Here is an 18792-nt window from a genome sequence, read left to right as displayed (position 1 = left end):
AAAAATTTTCATATTTATGTTCTCTTACTTAAAATATTTGATGTCAGCTCATTACATTAGAATTCAAATATCAACTCTTTGCAGGGCTCTTGTTAGCTGTCCCCTATGTAACTGACTGGCTTCATCACCTGTTGCATGTCCTTTACACTCCAGACACGCTATTTCTCTTTCAGTTCCCTGAACCACGTTCTCTCTCTCCTCTATGTCTTTGTACATGCTGTCCCCTGAATATAGACTTTATTCACTTAGATAATGTCTACTTTTTATTTCAAAATCAACCTGATCATTATCTCTCCTAAAAAGTCTTTCCCATTCTTCAGATTTGGATTTTAGAGGTTTTTGTCTCCAAGGTCCCATAGCACTTAAAACACTGGTGGGAAACCATGTACATACCAGTTTTTCCTCTAAAGCTGTATGTTGCTCAATAGAAGCCCGACTTTCATCTCTACATCCCCACATCTCTCAAATGCCTGACATGCATTAGGTAGGCAATAAATGGTGAATGAATTAACCAACCGATGAATCTGGAAGGCCATAACGATAATCTTTGCTTTTAACTGGAGAACTTTTGGGTGCCATTATAGACATTTCTGAAGGTAGCAATATCTAAATGATATTTGCAGAGGGTAATTAGAAAGGAAGGGAGAAATAACCTGAAATTTTCTAGAGATGGTGTGAAGTTTGTTTTTGATAGTAAGAATGGGAAGAAATGAAAAGCTGTAGGACTATGGTTTTGGGCTCCCAGAATTTAATTTTTAACAATTCTCCCTGTAACTCAGGCCTACTATAGTTAATGCTAATATAGTGTGGAAAGCAGGGTTATTAAATACTTTGTAAATTCAACAGAAGGGAAGCCAACTTATTTGAAAAAGAAAAAGGTTATGCCTTAAATTTTAACCTTAAAGTCTTCCACAGTTTTTAAAAATTTGTGTGGTCTTAATTTTGACACCTACAGAATGAGCTAATATATTTAGCCTATATCTAATATGACTTTGGTTTTCCTTCTTACTCTCTTTACTGGAAGTTCTAACCACCTCTCTTATTCTATCAACCACTCTAGACTGTTTTATTTTACTTCTGTCTTTATTTCTTCTTCTTTGTCATCCGTCATCGTAAAGTCCAGGGGTTCTGGAAATGGAGAGATGGTGACTGGGAGTGGTTGGCTGTTACAAGAACCCCACAGTGGATGAGGAGTAAGCCTTCCAATACTTCTTGGGTTCCTGAATCCTGTGTCCTCCCAATTCTTTCAGGGCTGGCAAGCTTGGTTATCTTTAGCAAATGCTAGGCATGATTTCAAATGTCATATTGCATTGATTGCACAGAAATCACTCTCCCTATTACCAGAAAAGAAAAGAAAAGAGAGAGACAGAGGAGAGATGCCTTCTTATATCTGGAACCTGGCACTGTCAGCCATTTGGAACTTGCCTCCCAGACTCTGTCTGGCCTTGGCTTGGAGAAGGCAGGGTTGCTGTGTAGCACAAGGAGGTGCAAAAACAAACATGGGCACAAAACCAAATACTTGACTACAAGAAATGTTCTTAAAGTTATAAAACTGAAATACTACTTCCAGCTGTCACTTTATGCAAGAATTAAGTTGAGCTCAAGTGGCCTCAGAAACTAAATAAGAAATTGAATTATTCATTACAGTACCTATGCAAGTTGCAGAAGATGCCTGGGTTTTCTAGTGCTGGATTACTCATGATCCTTTTGTTTATTTGTCTACTTATTCACTCACTCATTCACTTGTCTTCATGTATATATTAGAAAAAATGTTGTTGCTCTTGCTAAAGGTGGATTGCAAAGCTTCATATTGTGATTTTTTCCCTCCCTGTAGCCAAGACCAACCTGCCCAGTGGTCATTCTTCCTGTGGTGCATACAAGGTGGGGCAAAAGTAGGTTTACTGTTGTGAGTACATTAAACACAGAGTTTATTTTTGTATTATTGTTTAGTATTGTATTATTTGCCATATGAACAACTATAAACCTATTTTTGCTCCACCCTGTATTGCCCCTTGTGGTGATGAACATTATCATCCAATGATCTGAGTTAGGTGCATTGACTACAATCAAGTGCACATTAAGACTTTTTGATAGACTGTGTTAGACAGATATATTCCCACCAATGTTTTCTAGACATTGATATTCATTATGCATAGCTCTTCTTCATATTATTCTACCAAACGTATTCCCGAGTGCCTCAACATCCATAAACTAATTAGATAACACATCATCATCCACACACACACATGTCCACAACCACCAGACTGCTGGGTGTCTTCCTATTGGCTCAGTTTTGCTCAATTTCCAGGCCATAAACAGCTCTGAAGCATGTGGCAGAGACACAGAAGGTGACCTAGCCACATTTTGCACTGTCCCAATCCTATATCTGGCTTTCATTTTTAATGTCTCCATTGCTGCTTAAAGTCATATAGATATGTTACTGGTTTTGAGGAGAGTGGGGTAAGAAGGATATACTTTCAGATACTGTTTAAGTATAAACATCCAAGTCTTTCTTCCTATCACCTAGCTTACTAAAATAACATCCCAACTGAAATCTAGTCTTTCTCAAACTGATTGCCTTTATTAGAATTTGATTATTCATGACTTCAGGAACTCTTAAAGCACAGGCTTCACTTATTACTGCTCTTGGAGAAACACATCCCACATGTGGACTAAAGAGCCAAAACAGGCTAATCTGACCATAAACCATGGAGCCTTCCTAAAACTGTGTAAACACTGAGAGAGGTATTTCTCAAAGTCCATGCCAGAAGGAAGGCAACATTTTTATGAAGTATGTGAACATTCATTCAAATTCAAAGCCTTCATTCAGCCTGAGGAATTTGTACTGAACGGTATGTCTCATCCTGTGCCAGCCGGCACCCAGAGTAATATTTTACAAAATTAAATATTTTTGCTAATGGTCTTGTTCCCTAACTATTTAAAAATGTTTTCTAATAAATGAAAATGTCGTCATGTCAAGAGTAATATTTTATGCCATTCAGCCATTAAAATCTTGAGCTGTACAATGAAACTCACAAACTCACCATAACTTTCGTCAGTCCAAATTAACAATCATACCATACAAGCGCCTAGAGCTACCCTTTGTCCTTTGCCTAGAGATAATGTATAGTAGGCATTAATTATGTAGACTCTTTGCAATGTGTTTCAGATTTTGCCTTGACAGTATAAAATTTATTTTAAGAAATATTTCAGGAGAAAAGTATCAAATGGTGTTGTGATGTGAGATCGCTTAAGGAGAAATCAGTTACATTTTTATCACAGAAAAGTACTGTAAGTAACTTCACACTCATGAGTCAAGAGATGTCCTCAATGAAGAGCTTACAATTGGGGAAGAGGGGATGTCTGGAATGTCCATAAAGGAAGATATCCATTTTGAGCAACAATGAGAAAAATAAAGACTAATGAGGAATTATAGAAAAAATAGTAGTCAATAAAATTTCTTTTGCACTTACTATGTGCCAGGCACTGTGCTAATTATTCTCCTGGCTTGAGATATCTTATCTTCCAAATCATCCTATGAGATAGGTGCTATTATTATTTTCCTTTTAAACTATAAGATCTGAGGCCCAGAGAGATTTAAGTAGTCAAGTTATAAGCAAAAATTGTGAGGTAAGGGGAACAGGTTTTGTTTTGAGTGCATAACATTCCTATATCTTGAGATTTTCATTGGCTTCATTATAAAGCACTTATGAATTTTCTTTTAATAATCACTACCATTTGCACAGTCTTCCTTTTATACTTAATTATACTTGCTTGCAAAATTTATTGAAGTTCTTTAGGACAGGAATTCTCAAACTCTGTTTCTTGGACTCCTGAGGGTCCTTGAGACACTTTTAGGGTGTCTGCCAGGTTAAAATTATTTTCATAACAATACTTAAGGCATTTCTTGCATTTTTCACTGAGTAACATTTGCAGTGGTGGGGCAAAACAATAGGGAGTAAGACTGCTGTTGCCTTAGCACAAATCAAGGCAGAGGCTCCAAAGTGTAGTCATTGTGACTGTATATTTCCCAAGAAATATTCACAGTAAATAAATATAAATAATCAAACAAACAGACGTTTAAAAAAGCAGTTTCACTTAAATTGTCCTTGCTGAAGCAGCAAAATTACTAAATTTGTCTTGACCCTTAAGTACACATCATTGTAATATTCTATGAGCAGTACACAAAAATCACTTCTGCTGCATATTAAAGAATGGTGGTTATCTCCAGGAAAAGTACTTTGCAATTGTTTGAGTATAGGCTAAACCAGCTCCTTTTTTTTTTTTAAAGAACACTATTTTTATTTGAAAGAATGTCTGATAGACAAGCAAGTCTTCTCAAAAATGAACAAAGCAAAACTGTGTCTTCAAGAAAAATAACTGACAATATTTCTTGTCAATGATAAAATGCAAGTTTTAAAGCAAAACCAAAAATTTTGGAAAACATATCCACCACCATGTGCTTGAATGCTTCCTAATACTTCAACTTTTTTTTTCTTTTTTAAAATTAATTAATTTATTTTTGTTACAGATGTTTCCCCCTTTTCCCCCACTGATTCCCCCCTCCCCATCCTACCTGTCCCTGTCCCTAGCATTTTTTTTTTTAATCCTCACCCGAGGACATTTTCCCATATTTTGTTCAGATAGCGTGGGAGGGAGAGAGAGAAGAGAGAGAAACATCAATGTGAAAGGGACACATCAAGTGGCTGCCACCCGCACAACCCAACCAGGGCTAGGGACAAACTGCAACCCAGGTACATGCCCTTAGTGGGAACCAAACCCGGTCTCTCTGGACTGCAGGCTGACACTCTAACCTCTGAGCCGAACCGGCCAGGGCTGACCCCAGCTTTGTTGTGCATGTCCATTGTTCATGCATACATACATATAAGTTTTGTGGCTTATCTCACCCCCACCACCCCCTCTTCTGGGGATTGTCAGTCTGTACCCCACTTCCACGTCTCTGGGACTACCCCATTCCTCAGACTGTAATGTTCATTATATTCCAAAAATAAGTGAGATCACATGATACTTCTCTTTCTCTGTTTGGCTTGTTTTGCTTAGGATAATACTTTCTAGGTCCCTCCATGTTGTCTCAAAGGATAAGAAATCTTTCTTTCTTACAGCTGCATAGTACTCCATGGTGTATATGACCACTGCTTTTTTTTTTTTTTTTTTAATCCTCACCCGAGGATATTTTTCCATTTTTTGTAAAGATAGAGTGGGAGGGAGAGAGAGGAAGGGAGAGAGAGAGAGAAACATCGACGTGAAGGGACACATCGAGTGGCTGCCACCCGCACAACCAACCAGGACCGGGGACAAACTGCAACCGAAGTACGTGCCCTTAGCAGGAACTGAACCCGGGTCTCTCCGGACCGCAGGCCGATGCTCTAACCGCTGAGCCAAACTGGCCAGGGCTGACCACTGCTTTTTTATCCATTCGTCTACTGATAGACATTTGGGCTGTTTCCAGATCTTAGCTATTGTAAATAGTGCTGCTATGTACATGGGGGTACATATATTCTTTCCGATTGGTGTTTCAGGCTTCTTAGGGTATATTCATAGAAGTGGGATCACTGGGTCAAATGACAGTTCAATTTTTAATTTTTTGAGGTAACACCATAATGTTCTCCATAGTGGCAGCACCAGTCTGCATTCCCACCAGCAGTTTACTAGAGTCCCCTTTACTCCACACCCTTGCCAACACTTGTTGTTTGATGATTTGTTGATGGCAGCCATTTCTGACAGGTGTGAGGTGATACCTCATTGTTGTTTTAATTTGCCTCTCTCTGATGATTAGTGATGTTGAGCATTTCTTCATATGTCTCTTGGTCATTTGTATGTCCTGTTTGGAGAGGTGTCTATTTAGCTCCTCTGCACACTTTTTAATTGGGTTCTTTGTCATCCTTTTGTTGAGTTGTATGAGTACTCTACATATTTTGGAAATTAACCCCTTAACTGATTTATTGTTGGCAATTATGTTCTCCCATATAGTGAGTTCCTTTTCCATTCTGAGTCTTGTTTCTTTTGCTGTGCAGAAGCCTTTAAGTTTGATGTAGTCCCATGAATTATTTTTTTCCCTTTGTTTCTCTTGCCTTAGGTGTTGTACCAGTAAAAATTCTGCTGCATGTGACATCTGAAATTTTGTTGCCTACATTTTCTTCTGGGATTTTTATGGATTCATGAGTCATATTTAAGTCATTTACCCATTTTGAGTTTATTCTTGTTATGGTATAAGTTGATGGTCTAGTTTAATTTTTTTGCATGTAGCTGTCCAATTTTTCCAACACCATTAAAGAGGCTGTCTTTAGTCCACTGTATGCTCTTGCCACCTTAGTCAAAAATTAATTGAGCATATTGCCTTGGTTCCATTTCCGGGTTCTCTGTTCTATTCCACAGGTCTATATGTCTGTTTGTGTGCCAGTACCAGGCTGTTTTGATTACAGTGGTTTTGTAGTATAACTTGAAATCTGGTAATGTGATCCCTCCAAGTTTGTTCTTCTTTTTCAAGATTGCTGTGGCTATTCGAGGTCTTTTTTGGTTCCATATGAACTTTTGAACTATTTGTTCTAGTTCCGTGAAGTATGTCATTTGTATTTTGATGGGGATTGCATTGAATCTATAGATTGCTTTGGGTAGTATGGACATTTTGATAATGTTAATTCTTCCAATCCATGAACACGGTATGTACTTCCACTTTTTTTATATTTTCCTCTATTTCTTTTTTAAATGACCTGTAATTTTCTGTGAATAGGTCCTTTATTTCTTTGGTTAAGTTTATTCCTAAGTATCTTAATTTTTTTTGCCACAGTGCTAAATGAGATTGTTTTTTTAGTTTCTCTTTCTGTAAGTTCATCATTGGTGTATAGGAATGTCATCAATTTTGTATCCTGCTAATTTGCCAAATTCATTTATTAAGTCTAATAAATTTTTGATGGAGTCTTTGGGGTTTTCTACGTATAGTGTCATGTAATCTGTGAATAATGATAGTTTCACTTCGTCCTGTCCAATTTGGATCCCTTTTATTTTTTCTTCCTGTCTGACTGCTGTGGCTAAAACTTCCAGTACTATGTTAAATAACAGTGGCGAAAGTGGGCATACCTGTCCTGCTCCTGTTCTTAAGGTAAATGCTTTTAATTTTTGCCCATTGACTATGATGTTGGCTGTAGGTCTTTCATATACGGCCTTTATTATGTCGAGATATGATCCCTCTATTCCCTGATTGATGAGCGTTTTTATCAGAAATGGGTGCTGGATTTTGTCGAATACTTTTTCAGCATCTATTGATATGATCATATGATTTTTTCTTCATTTTGTTTATGTGGTGTATCACATGTATTGATTTGCGAATATTGTACCAGCCTTTTATCCCTGGGATAAATCCCACTTAGTCATGGTGAATAATTTTTTTGATGTATTGCTGGATCCTATTTGCTAGTATTTTGTTCAGAATTTTGGCATCTATGTTCATCAGGAATATTGGTCTGTAGTTTTCTTTCTTTGTAATGTCTTTTTCTGGTTTTGGAATTAGAATTATGCTGGCCTCATAAAACGATTTTGGAACTCTTCCTTCTTCTTGAATTTTTTGAAATAATTTGAGGAGAATGGGTATAGGTTCTCTTTGAATGTTCAGTAAAATTCCCCCGTGAAGCCGTCCGGGGTTGGGCTTTTGTTTGCTGGGAAAGTCTTGATTACATCCTCAATTTTCTTAGTTGTTATTGGTGTGTTCAAGTTTTCTATCTCTTCCCGGTTTAGTTTTGGGAGACTATGTGTTTCTAGAAATTTGTCCATTTTGCTTAGATTGTCGAATTTGTTGCCATATTATTGTTCATAATATTTGTTAACAATCCTTTGTATTTCTGTGGTGTCAGTTATTATTTCTCCTCTTTCATTTCTGATTTTGTGTATTTGGGTTCTCTCTCTTTGTTTCTTGGTGAGTCTAGCTAAGGGTCCATCAATCTTGTTTATCTTTTCTAAGAACAAGCTCTTTGTTTCATTGATACTTTGAATTGTTTTTTTGGTCTCCATGTCATTTACTTCTGCTCTGATCTTTACTATTTCCTTCCTTCTACTTGCTCTGGTGTTTTCTTTTTGTTTGCTTTCTAGTTCTTTAAGTTGTGAGGTTAGATAGTCTATTAGAAATTTTTCTTGCTTCTTGAGGTAGGCCTGTAGTGCTATGAACTTCCCTCTCAGAATTGCTTTCGCTGCATCCCATAGATTTTGTGTTGTTGTGTGTTCATTTTCATTGGTTTCTAGGGAGTTTTCAATTTCTTTCTTGATCTCCATGGTAACCCATTTATTTTCATTAACATGCTATTTAACCTTCATGTTTTCAAATGTCTTTCCATATTCTTGTTGCAATTGATTTCTAGTTTCATGCCATTTTGATCTGAGAAGATGCTTGATATGATTTCAATCTTCTTGAACTTGTAGGCACTTAGTTTGTGCCCTAACATGTGGTCTATCCTTGAGAATGTCCCATATGCACTTGAGAAGAAAATGTGAATTCTGCAGTTTAGGGGTGTAATGCTCTGTAGATATGAAATCCATTTGATTTAGTGCTTCATTTAGAGTCAGTGTTTTCTTGTTAATTTTTTGTCTAGAAGATCTATCCAGTGATGTCAGCGGGGTATTGAATCCCCTGCTATGGTTGTATTGCTGTTGATTTCTCCTTTGAAGTCCTCCAAATGATTTTTAATATATGTTGGTACTCCTATATTGGGTGCATATATGTTTACCAAGGTTACATCTTCCTGTTGGGTAGATCCTTTCAATATTATGTTGTGGCCTTCTTTGTCTCTAGTTATGGCCTTCATTTTGAAATCTGTTTTATCAGATATAAGTATTGTTACCCCAGCTTTTTTTTGCTTTCCGTTTGCTTGAAAGATTTATTTCCATCCGTTCACTTTCAACAAAGGTGAGTCTTTTGTTGTGAGGTGGGTCTCTTGTAAACAACATATATGTGAGTCACCTTTCTTATCCAGTCATCTACTCTGTGTCTTTTAATTGGAGCATTCAAACCATTCACATTTAAGGTGATAATTGATACATATGGACTCATTTATTGCCATTTTTGTTTAGTGTGGTTATATTTTTCTTCCTATTTCTTCTACTAATTACTGCAGTGTTTTTAGCATATCTTGCAGTGCTGGTTTGGTGTTAATATATTCCCTTAGCCTTTTTTTATGTGTGTATCTGGAAAGCTCTTTGACTTTCTATTTTGAATGATAGCCTTGCTGGGTAGAGTAGTCTTGGATTCAGATCCTTGTTTTTCATGACCTTGATTACTTCATGCCACTCCCTTCTGGCCTGTAGTGTTTCTGTTGAGAAGTTAGCTGAGAGCCTTATGGAGGTTCCTTTGTAGGTAACCTATTGCTTATCTCTTGCTACCTTTAGGATTCTATTTTTGTCTTTAATTTTTGGCATTTTAATTACTATGTGTCTTGGTGTGGGCCTGTTTCATTTTTTTCTTACTTGGGGCTCTCTGTGCTTCTTGAACTTGAATGCCTTCTTCCTTCATCAAGTTAGGAAAGTTTTCTTCAAATATATTCTCTAACTCTTGCCCATTTTCTTCCTCTTCGGGGACTCCTATGATGCGAATGTTATTACATTTCCAGTTGTCTCACAGTTCTCTTAAGCTATCTTCTTGTTTTTGTTTTTGGTTTTGGTTTTCTGATTGGTTGATTTTTTCCTACCTTGTCTTCTAATTCACTGATCTGGTCCTCAGTTTCCTCTACTCTGCTGGTTAGTCCTTCCAATGTGTTCTTAATTTCTGCTCTCATTCATCATTTCCACTTGGTTGGTTTTCTATGTTTCTATATCTTTACTCTCTGTGCTAATGTCCTTCCTCATACTGTTGAGCTTCCTGAAGATCATGGCTCTGAACTCTACCTCTGATAATTTGCTTAGCTGCACTTCATTGAGCTCATCTTCGATAGAGTTCTCTTGTTCTTTCATTTGGGATTTGTATTTTTTGTTTCACCATTTTGGCTATCTCAGTCGGTTTTGGAGCCTGTGAAATTTGCCTTTTGGGTGTTGGTGTCCTGCTGTTTGTGGCTCCCTCTACTGGGTTTGGATGAACCTGGGTGGGCCCATGTTTAACACCACTGTCAAGTCTTACTTTCCTGGGTAGATTTGCAAGCCCAGGAAAGGTTCAGTTATCCTCTAGCTTTTTCCTAGTGGCTAGTAGTCTCAGTTACTCAGTGCCTTGGAATATAACCCTGGTGTTCTGCATAAGAGGATTTCCAGTGAGTGGGATAGATGCTGGTTATTAATGAGCCTCAATTTGCATTTCTTTGCCTCACCTTGGAAAAGCTGAATCTCCTGGGGGGGGGGGGGGAGTGTTGCTGATTTTCCCCACAGCTCTGGAAAGGAGTACACTGGCCACTGTCCTTTGTGGCTGCAACTCCCAGCAAACACTCTGAGTGCCCTCCAAATCCCGGGTGTCCCCACAGAGTTCCAGCCCAGTCTGCCCTCCCTTTGCCATAGCCCCTAGGTGAGTGGCTGTGGCTATTTTTAAGTCTCTGTCCTTGCTCCCTGCTCTGTGGAGCAGGCTTCGTTTTTATTCCTCAAGGGCGCTGCTCACAGCTAAGACTGCTGCTGTCCTTGGGCTCCTAGCCAGTCTCCCTTTTGCGCCTCCACAGATCCTACCAGTGTCCCTAGTAATATGGTCCTGTCCTGCTGCTTTTCTGTTACTTTTTTCTGAGAATTTGTCTTCATTTTAGTTTTAATTCCCGTTTGTTCCCAAGAGATCCTCTGGGTAGTTTATATTCATTCCACCTCCATTTTCACATTTTCTAACCCTAGCTTGTGAATAGCTGGGTTGCACAGGCTTTTCTGGTGCCCCCATACCCTGCAGGTCCTGTGGGTAACTGGATAGCACAGTCCCTTTGGGGACCTGGCTCCATGCCTATGTTATGGGCTGCTGGGTGGCACAGTCCTCTCTGGTGCTTCAGCACCTCACAGGGCCCGTCAGTAATTGGATGGCACAGTCCTTGCTGGGTCGCACAGGCCTCTCTGGTGCTTCAGCACCCCACAGGTAACTGGATAGCACTGTCCCTGCTGAGTCCCACATGCCTCTCTTGTGCCCCTGCACCCTGCAGTTCCTGCGGGCAGGCAGCTGGATCGCACCAGACTCTTTACGTTTCAGACTTCCCACCGTTCTTGTGAGCTACTGGACCGAACAGGCCTCTGTGGAGCCCTAGGTCCTGCAGCTTATGGCTGGGGAGTGCTGCTGCCCTGTGGGGTTCAACTTCTGCTCAGCTTTTGCTGTAGTTTTGGTGGATGGGTCTCAGCTGCTTGTCTGTGCTTCTGTTGCCTGGGGATGGATGTCTGCTCCCCAGCCTCTGTTGCTGGGGGTATATCTGGATTCTGATCAGGCTGCTACTATGGGGGATGGTGCTGGGCTCTGGGCTGTCTGAGGCATCTGAGACAGGCACCTTGGGAGCTCCACTACTGTGCACTGGTCTGTGTTGACACAGTGTCCACTGGTCCAATGGTGCTTGGTGCGCTGGTGGGCTCAGGTTGCTGGACCCTAGCTGTTCCCACTGCCTCCTCCCAGGGAAGACATGGGATCTTCCAAAATGGTGGGACCTCCCTGTGGTGCAGGGAGAAGCTCTCTGAAGGGCCACTTACCATGGTAGCTGGCTGCTGCTGTCCAGAGCACAGGAAGTTTTTGCTCTATGGCTCTGCACCGCTCGGGTTTGGTTGTCCACCTTCACATCCACTCACACTCTCTCACACACTCGCTCACTCTCTCACATACTCACCCTCCCTCTGGTCCTGCCTGCCGCCATCTTCCAGAAGGAAAGTCCCTAATACTTCAACTTTTCTGTGAGACTATGATCTTGTAGATGTATGGGATGTTTAGATATTGTATGATAACAACTGTAAATGACCAATGTATGATCTTATAAAATGACATATGAGTAAAATATCTATTCAAAATACCAGACAAACTGATGGATTTTAGTGTGACAGAATATGGAAAGTTCATTGATAATATTTCAGATTCCACATTGCAACTAATCTTTAAGAAATTACAGCCCTGGCCGGTTTGGCTCAGCGGTTAGAGCGTCCGCCTGCGGTCTGGAGAAATTACTACTAGTTGAGTTTGAATAGAATGGTAGAAAAACATCCATAATTCTCTGATAAGGCCATTAGAATACTTTTCCCTTTTGTATCTACATATCTGTGAGACTGAATTTTCTTACACACTGACTAAAATGACATATCACAGCAGATTGAACAAAGATGTAAATATAAGAATCCAGCTTCCTTCTGTTAATCAGATATTAAAGATAAATGCAAAACTGTAAAACAGTGCTACTCTTTTCACTAAATTTTGTTTTGGTTTGAAACATAGTTATTTTTTAAAAATATATTTAATTTCCAATATATAAAGTAGATATTGATATATATAATGCACATAACAAAGGTCTTTAGGGACTTGATAATTCTTAACAGTGTAAAGTAGTCCAGAACAAAAATTCTGCAAACTTTTATTCTTGGAGAAACAAAGCCCCACCATATGAAGAGAGGAATTAACCTACTCCCAGAGACTGTTAGAGGAAAGACATTCGTGTGGCATGTCAATAAAATGAAGGTAATGACATGGCCCATCAGGGTGGATCAGGGCCAGCCAGCAAAATGGATTAGATCGTTTATGTTTTATTTTAGTTTAGTAAGAAAACTTTTCCTAAAGTGATTTTTAAAGCAATAGTACTAGCTTGTTCTCTCTCTAAAGATATTTTGTTTTTATAAAATTACAGCCTGGAAAACACACTATGTGTTTAGTCTGAGTAGGTAGCCTGAGTTGTTTGTTAAATACTAGATCTCAGATTTGCGGCTGTTCCTCAAAAATAACTACATGACACTGGCAATTAAATTTATGTATCATTTTGATTATTTATACTCTGGTGAATCAAAGGAGATAAATAATGGTCTGCTGCTGAGCACTTCCATCAGCATCTTATTGGCAAGCCCTTTAGATCCAGCCTCCATTATGAAGCTGGATACAACACATAATCTTCCCATTAAACAGTCTGGAGGAAACCATCATCCAGGCCTGGTTCCATCCCAACATCTCCCCATTTCTGGAGTTGGGTGTTCCTGCTTTGCAAACATGCCATCTGTGCCATGTAAGGCAGGCATGTTTAGTCTCAACTACTTTCACATGTCTACTTTCTTTTACGTAGGACATTGATCACTCAGAATTAGGGTTTCTTCAGTCCTGCCTCTCAGATATCACAGTATTGAACACAGATATAATATTGCACTGAATTGGGTAAGAAGTTGATGGTCTCCCTATAGAAGATTACTGAATAGGTGGGAACTCTCTTTCACAGATACCCCTGCTCCAGCTGTTTTGACTTGTCTTCATGCTTTTAATGACAAATATGCTTTTAATTCAGTGTTGCTGAATAAAGGGTCTGGCTAACTTCCAGCTTGCCTCAGATGGTGGCCTTCCGTGTTAGGGAACTATGCATCAGAAGGGACAGTGAACTAAATCACTTCTAAGGTCCTTTCCCACACCTAATTTGGTGACCCCTAGATTTACTCTGCCCATTAAGTATAAAATAGCTAACTGATGGTAGAGGGGAGTATCTAAATACTGGGCATGACTGTAATTGGCATCCTCCTCCTCATCTGAAAGGTTGAGGTGGGGAAAGCTCAGCTTCCAGTCATTTAATGCAAAGGAGTTAATAAATGTCCACTGCATGACATGCCACATACACATAAACCAGACCACCGTTTGTCATACCCCAATATGAAAAAGTAAATTGCATTTTGAAGCAGCCTCTAGGGAATTGTCCAGGTACTTCAGAGAATCTCTGTGTCATTGGTTTGAACTAATGGACAGACATAGTGGGGCTTAGAAATTACAAATCAAACCAAGAAATAATTTAGGTTTAAGAAGAAAGTTAGATTACAAACTTAAAAAAATAGTAGTTGTTAATCTGTCTGTAGAAATGTGTCATCAATAGCAGTAAAAACCTCCTTAATATGTTGAAAAACTATGTTTAGTATCACAGGAAATTCTGTTCACTTAGGGATGGCTGACTGCCGGGTGCCCTGTGTGGAAAGGGTTCTGAGGCTGAGTGTAGATTAGAGGAAAAGGACGTCATGACGGAAAAATAATTGTATTCGCCCTCTAGCTTGTACTTAGCATTATTATGCATATTTTATTCATGAACTGAGTGCAGGCAGGTTAACTAATTTGCCAGAAATACACAGCTAGCTGGGATTTAAATATTAAATCCCTCTGAAAGACTCATAGTCACTGTAATACTGTGGGCAAACTATGACTTCTTAGAACCTTCATTTTATCATTTCTAAAAAGCTTTACTTTCTAAACCTCCTTTCTGCTCAAATGCACTTTACATTAATGAACAGTCCATTTAAACACCTCACACCCTGGCAATCTTGTCCTCCTTTTAACTCCTGAAATATTTATCACCTGGGCATTTCAGTGCTGCGCTGGGAGCTGCACTGCGCACCATTCTTCCATGTGTTTAGATCATGTTTCTCCAAATACATGGGAGACGCTCTTAGAAGAGGGATGCATGTTTTCATGTCCCTCCACACTGACTAGCACAGCACTTGCACATAGTAAATGTTTAATAAATATTGATTGTTTGATATGACTCAGGCCACTAAATTGTGTTATATTTTAATAGGCTGAACCTGGTTTTTGCCACAGGCTGAGGGGCAATCAGATGATCTGAGTCAGTGGTGCCCGGGGTATGTTTGATTTAGTGATCTAGCCTTGAAGGTGCCCTCTACCCCACAGTCAATGATCCCTGCCCTTCTGACCGTTATGAATGCCTGTTTATCTTCTGCCTTCATCAACAGCAGCTATTTATTTAGCAGCCTGATTTAAAACATTCCATATATAAACTCAATGAAGGCTTTCTTTCACTATTATTTTTCTGTGGAGGGTAAAATGCTGTCTTGTTTTTCCAGTTCCCCTTCTAAGTGTGATGATTTAGATGTTCCTGCTGTTAACTGGCAGCTTTTCCATTTCCTTCTAGCATCAAGTGCCCCAGACTTCTCCACAGAAGCCACTAATGAGCTTCTTGCCTTCCAGGCCCCTGGTTCATTAATAACAGCATTTCAGCAATGCCTGATGTTCTGGACCTTATCTTTTTTCTTTTTTCTCATTAGAAAACAAACAAATAAATAAACAAGCAAAAAAAATTTTTTTTATTTGCTGTAGTTACTGACTCAATCCTGTCTGCTTTAAGATCCTAAAACAGAATTTATGTAAGAAGCTTGGATTTAGCTTTTCAACTGGGCTGAAAGCTTACAGATTTGACTCCAACTTTCATAATGAGTATGCCTTCCCCATTTTTTTTCTATCTCTTTTACCCATCTTCAGTCTTTTCCAATGGTACTTCATGCTTCTAAGTGTGCCTCTTCCTTCTTCCTAATTAATATTGACTGAGTTCCCAAGTATATGAAGAACAATCCTAGGGACTGTGTGGATGGGACATACAAATGAAAATGTTCCTGCCCCATCCCTTCTGCTTGACTTCTGGCTCTAAATGATCCCATTCATTCTGCCTGCCTGCTGGCCCCTTACACAACTTTCTCTCATTCAGACAGAGCCAAAAGAGCATCAATGCCCTTTTGTCCTGCTTCCCTGATAGCCTTGCAACCACACAGAGCACAACAGAACCGTCAGCAGCACAAATGCCATTCCTGTCAAACCTGCTCGTCCTCGTGTCCTCTGGTGAACCAGCAGCATTTGCAGCTGTGTCTTCTGAGAGTGGATTTCTGCAGATAAGACTTGTTAGAGTGGCTGAGCCAACCAGAGAGCCATGCCTGCCCCACTCAGTGGATACTCAGCTCCGGTCTCTTCACCTTTAGATTTTCACTTGTCACACTTCAGAGGAGACTGTGGAATAGCTTTGCTGTCTTGACTTTTTTTTTCCCTTCTGTGTCAAGGCTCACAAATTTCTGTACATAAAAATACATAAATATAATTGCTATATTTTCTCACACACACACACTATATATATATATATATATATATTTTTTTTTTTTTCTGCCTCTTCCAAACGCGTAACTCATCATTCCCATGTTTGAGGACTAAGTGGTCGTTCCCAGGCATGGATGATGTTTTATTTTCCCTTCTTTAATTTTTTTTTTTTTCCTCACCCGAGGACATTTTTCCATTTTTTCTTGTTCAGGTAGAGTGGGAGGGAGAGAGAGGAACAGAGAGAGAGGAGAGAAACATCGATGTGAAGGGACACATCGAGTGGCTGCCACCCGCACGACCAACCAGGGCCGGGGACAAACTGCAACCGAGGTACATGCCCTTAGCGGGAACCGAACCCGGGTCTCTCCAGATCGCAGGCCGACGCTCTAACCGCTGAGCCAAACTGGCCAGGGCTATTTTCTCTTCTTTAAAAAATTCTGAGTTTCCTCTCTTGGGCTTCTCTTCAGACTCAAGTCCAATATACATGCAGTCATACAGATTAAAGAGGTCTGTTCCCAGAATGTATAAGGTAACAGTAAGTTTTTCCCAGCCTTCCTGACATCTCCCCATCTTGTCAACTATGGGAAGTTAGAAGTGGTATCTCTTCATACCATTACATTAATGACACAGGGTGGAAGCATTTGCAAGCTTTCTTTAAAAAGACAGAAAACTAGAGATTACAATTCTATAATGTTTGTGAGGTACTCATCACTGCTCCACTTTCAGTTATAGATTTTTTTTTCCTTGTAAATGTTCCATTCCTGAATTTTGGATACTTGAAGGTCTGAATTAACCCAGAATTTAGAAATATGTATTAGTCCTTATCTGAGACTTTAGAATGCATATTTTTCCTTTTATTATCATTGAGGCATGTTCAAGAATTGTTTCTTTGCCTTTATTTTTGTAAAGTTATAGAAAGCTCATCTCATTTTGCTGAATACAGCAGCCTTCAAGATTTCACAGCACAAACATACTACTTACTTCCCTCTTAATTGTCTAATACAGTATTACAAAGATATGAGAGCTTTACCCAAAGCCTCCCCACTCCATGAACTTGTGTGGATTTACTTGCTGGGCCCCTGGTATCTCCAACCTATCTCTAACTTCACTTCCGCTGCATTCTCCACTCATTCTTCAGTATCTGTTGAGCACCCACGATGTGTCAGACTTGTGCTAGAGACTAAAAATATAATAGATGGCTTTGCTCCAGTTAAACTCAGGTTCTCAGATAATGTGGGGAGGGGGAAATGGGAAGGGGGGACACCTGCCCACTTAGTTATACTATAATGTACTTGATTCTCTAAGGGGACAAAAATCAATTTTGTGAACCATTCCCATGAAAAAGTTTCTCACCCTGGTTAGGGTAGTCTGTTGAAAAAAAGGTTTCATGAAGGGCATTTGAGCTGATTTTGAGGAATGGGTAACAGCAGACTAAAACCTGGGAGGGGAAAAGGGCTTTTCAGACAAGGGAGGGTAACAGTGCAATCAGAGGCTTAGAGGTGGCCAAGGAGCCAGGCTGGTTTGAAGAAGATACGAAAATTGGTAGTCAGAATGGAAGCTATATGACTAAAGTCTAAAAGATTTGACTAGCTTCCCACTGTTATGTAAACATAGGTTATCCTGCTTTCCTGAATGTATATGTACAGCTGGAAGATTGGTAAGAACAAATATGTCTTCTGTCCTTTTCACTCTTTTGCTTAGTACCTGTTCTCTCAAGATAGCTAGGAAAGTCAGTTAACTGATGTTCCTTTTCTCAAACACTGACTCTGGTTAATCTTCTCCCCAAGCTCTTTATCCTGATGTAGATAACCCCAGGCCTTCCTCTTACTGGGCTCAGTGGCCGTGTAATCAGACTATCAGCATTTCCCATGTACCAGCTCCTGGCCTCACTGTCTAGAATCACTAGCTGTCAGTTTCCAGGCAGAGGTGGTTATGTGTCAGTTTTGAATACAAATTTAGGAAATCATAATTTAGTTTACTTCCAAAAATAAAAGGTACATTTTAGCAAAAACTGACCATACATAGTCTCTTCTTTTACGTGAAAATTGTACTTTTACAAGTCACCTAATCAGTCACTGGAATGAGTGACCATAAGAACCTGGCACCTGGGAAAAAAAGATGCTGATGGCTTGTTTCGTTTAGGATAATACTTTCCAGGTCAGTGGGAGAAAAGGGAGAAACATCTGTAACAATAACAAAAAAAGATGCTGATGCCTATGACAAGTAGTTTCACATAGCTTTTAAGGGGTCGAATCTTTCTACCTGGCTGCTCTACCTGCCAGGGTTTATCTGGGGTCTTCATAGAGAGTGGATCACTGACGATTGCTATGCAGAAATCATGTCCCCTCCTCTGGCAATGTTGACACTAAAGATTCAGCTTGCACATTTTGTTTTGTATTTATTCCTGCCCCATATTTCAAAAAGTGTGTGAGAATTGCTATGTATTGTATTAGGGGAATTACAATCAGAGAGGAGGGGAAGTGACAAAGAAAAACAAACAGAAGGAAGGTGAGGGAGAGAAAGAGAAGGATGAAAGAGGTGGGGTGAGGACAGTTGGTATTCTTTCTGAGTAGGTCTAGACATAAGTACCATGTGATTTAGTACAAATATCAATAGCCTGGAGAAGACAGAAGACTGGAGGTTGACAGCCAGGAAGGGAGTAAAAATCCCTTTTGCTGAAAGCAGTGCGTAGCACTTGTGCAAATTTCCCTTAGGATTGTAGCCTTTTCTTTCATGAACTTCTTACTCCTGTTATTTCCAGTTCCGGACCATCTGATCAGAGACTACTGGAATTTCCAGCTCTCTAGGCACTA

This window comes from Molossus molossus, unplaced genomic scaffold, assembly GCF_014108415.1.
Source record: "Molossus molossus isolate mMolMol1 unplaced genomic scaffold, mMolMol1.p scaffold_m16_p_8, whole genome shotgun sequence".
NCBI lineage: Eukaryota > Metazoa > Chordata > Mammalia > Chiroptera > Molossidae > Molossus > Molossus molossus.
This window is presented reverse-complemented; position numbering follows the sequence as displayed.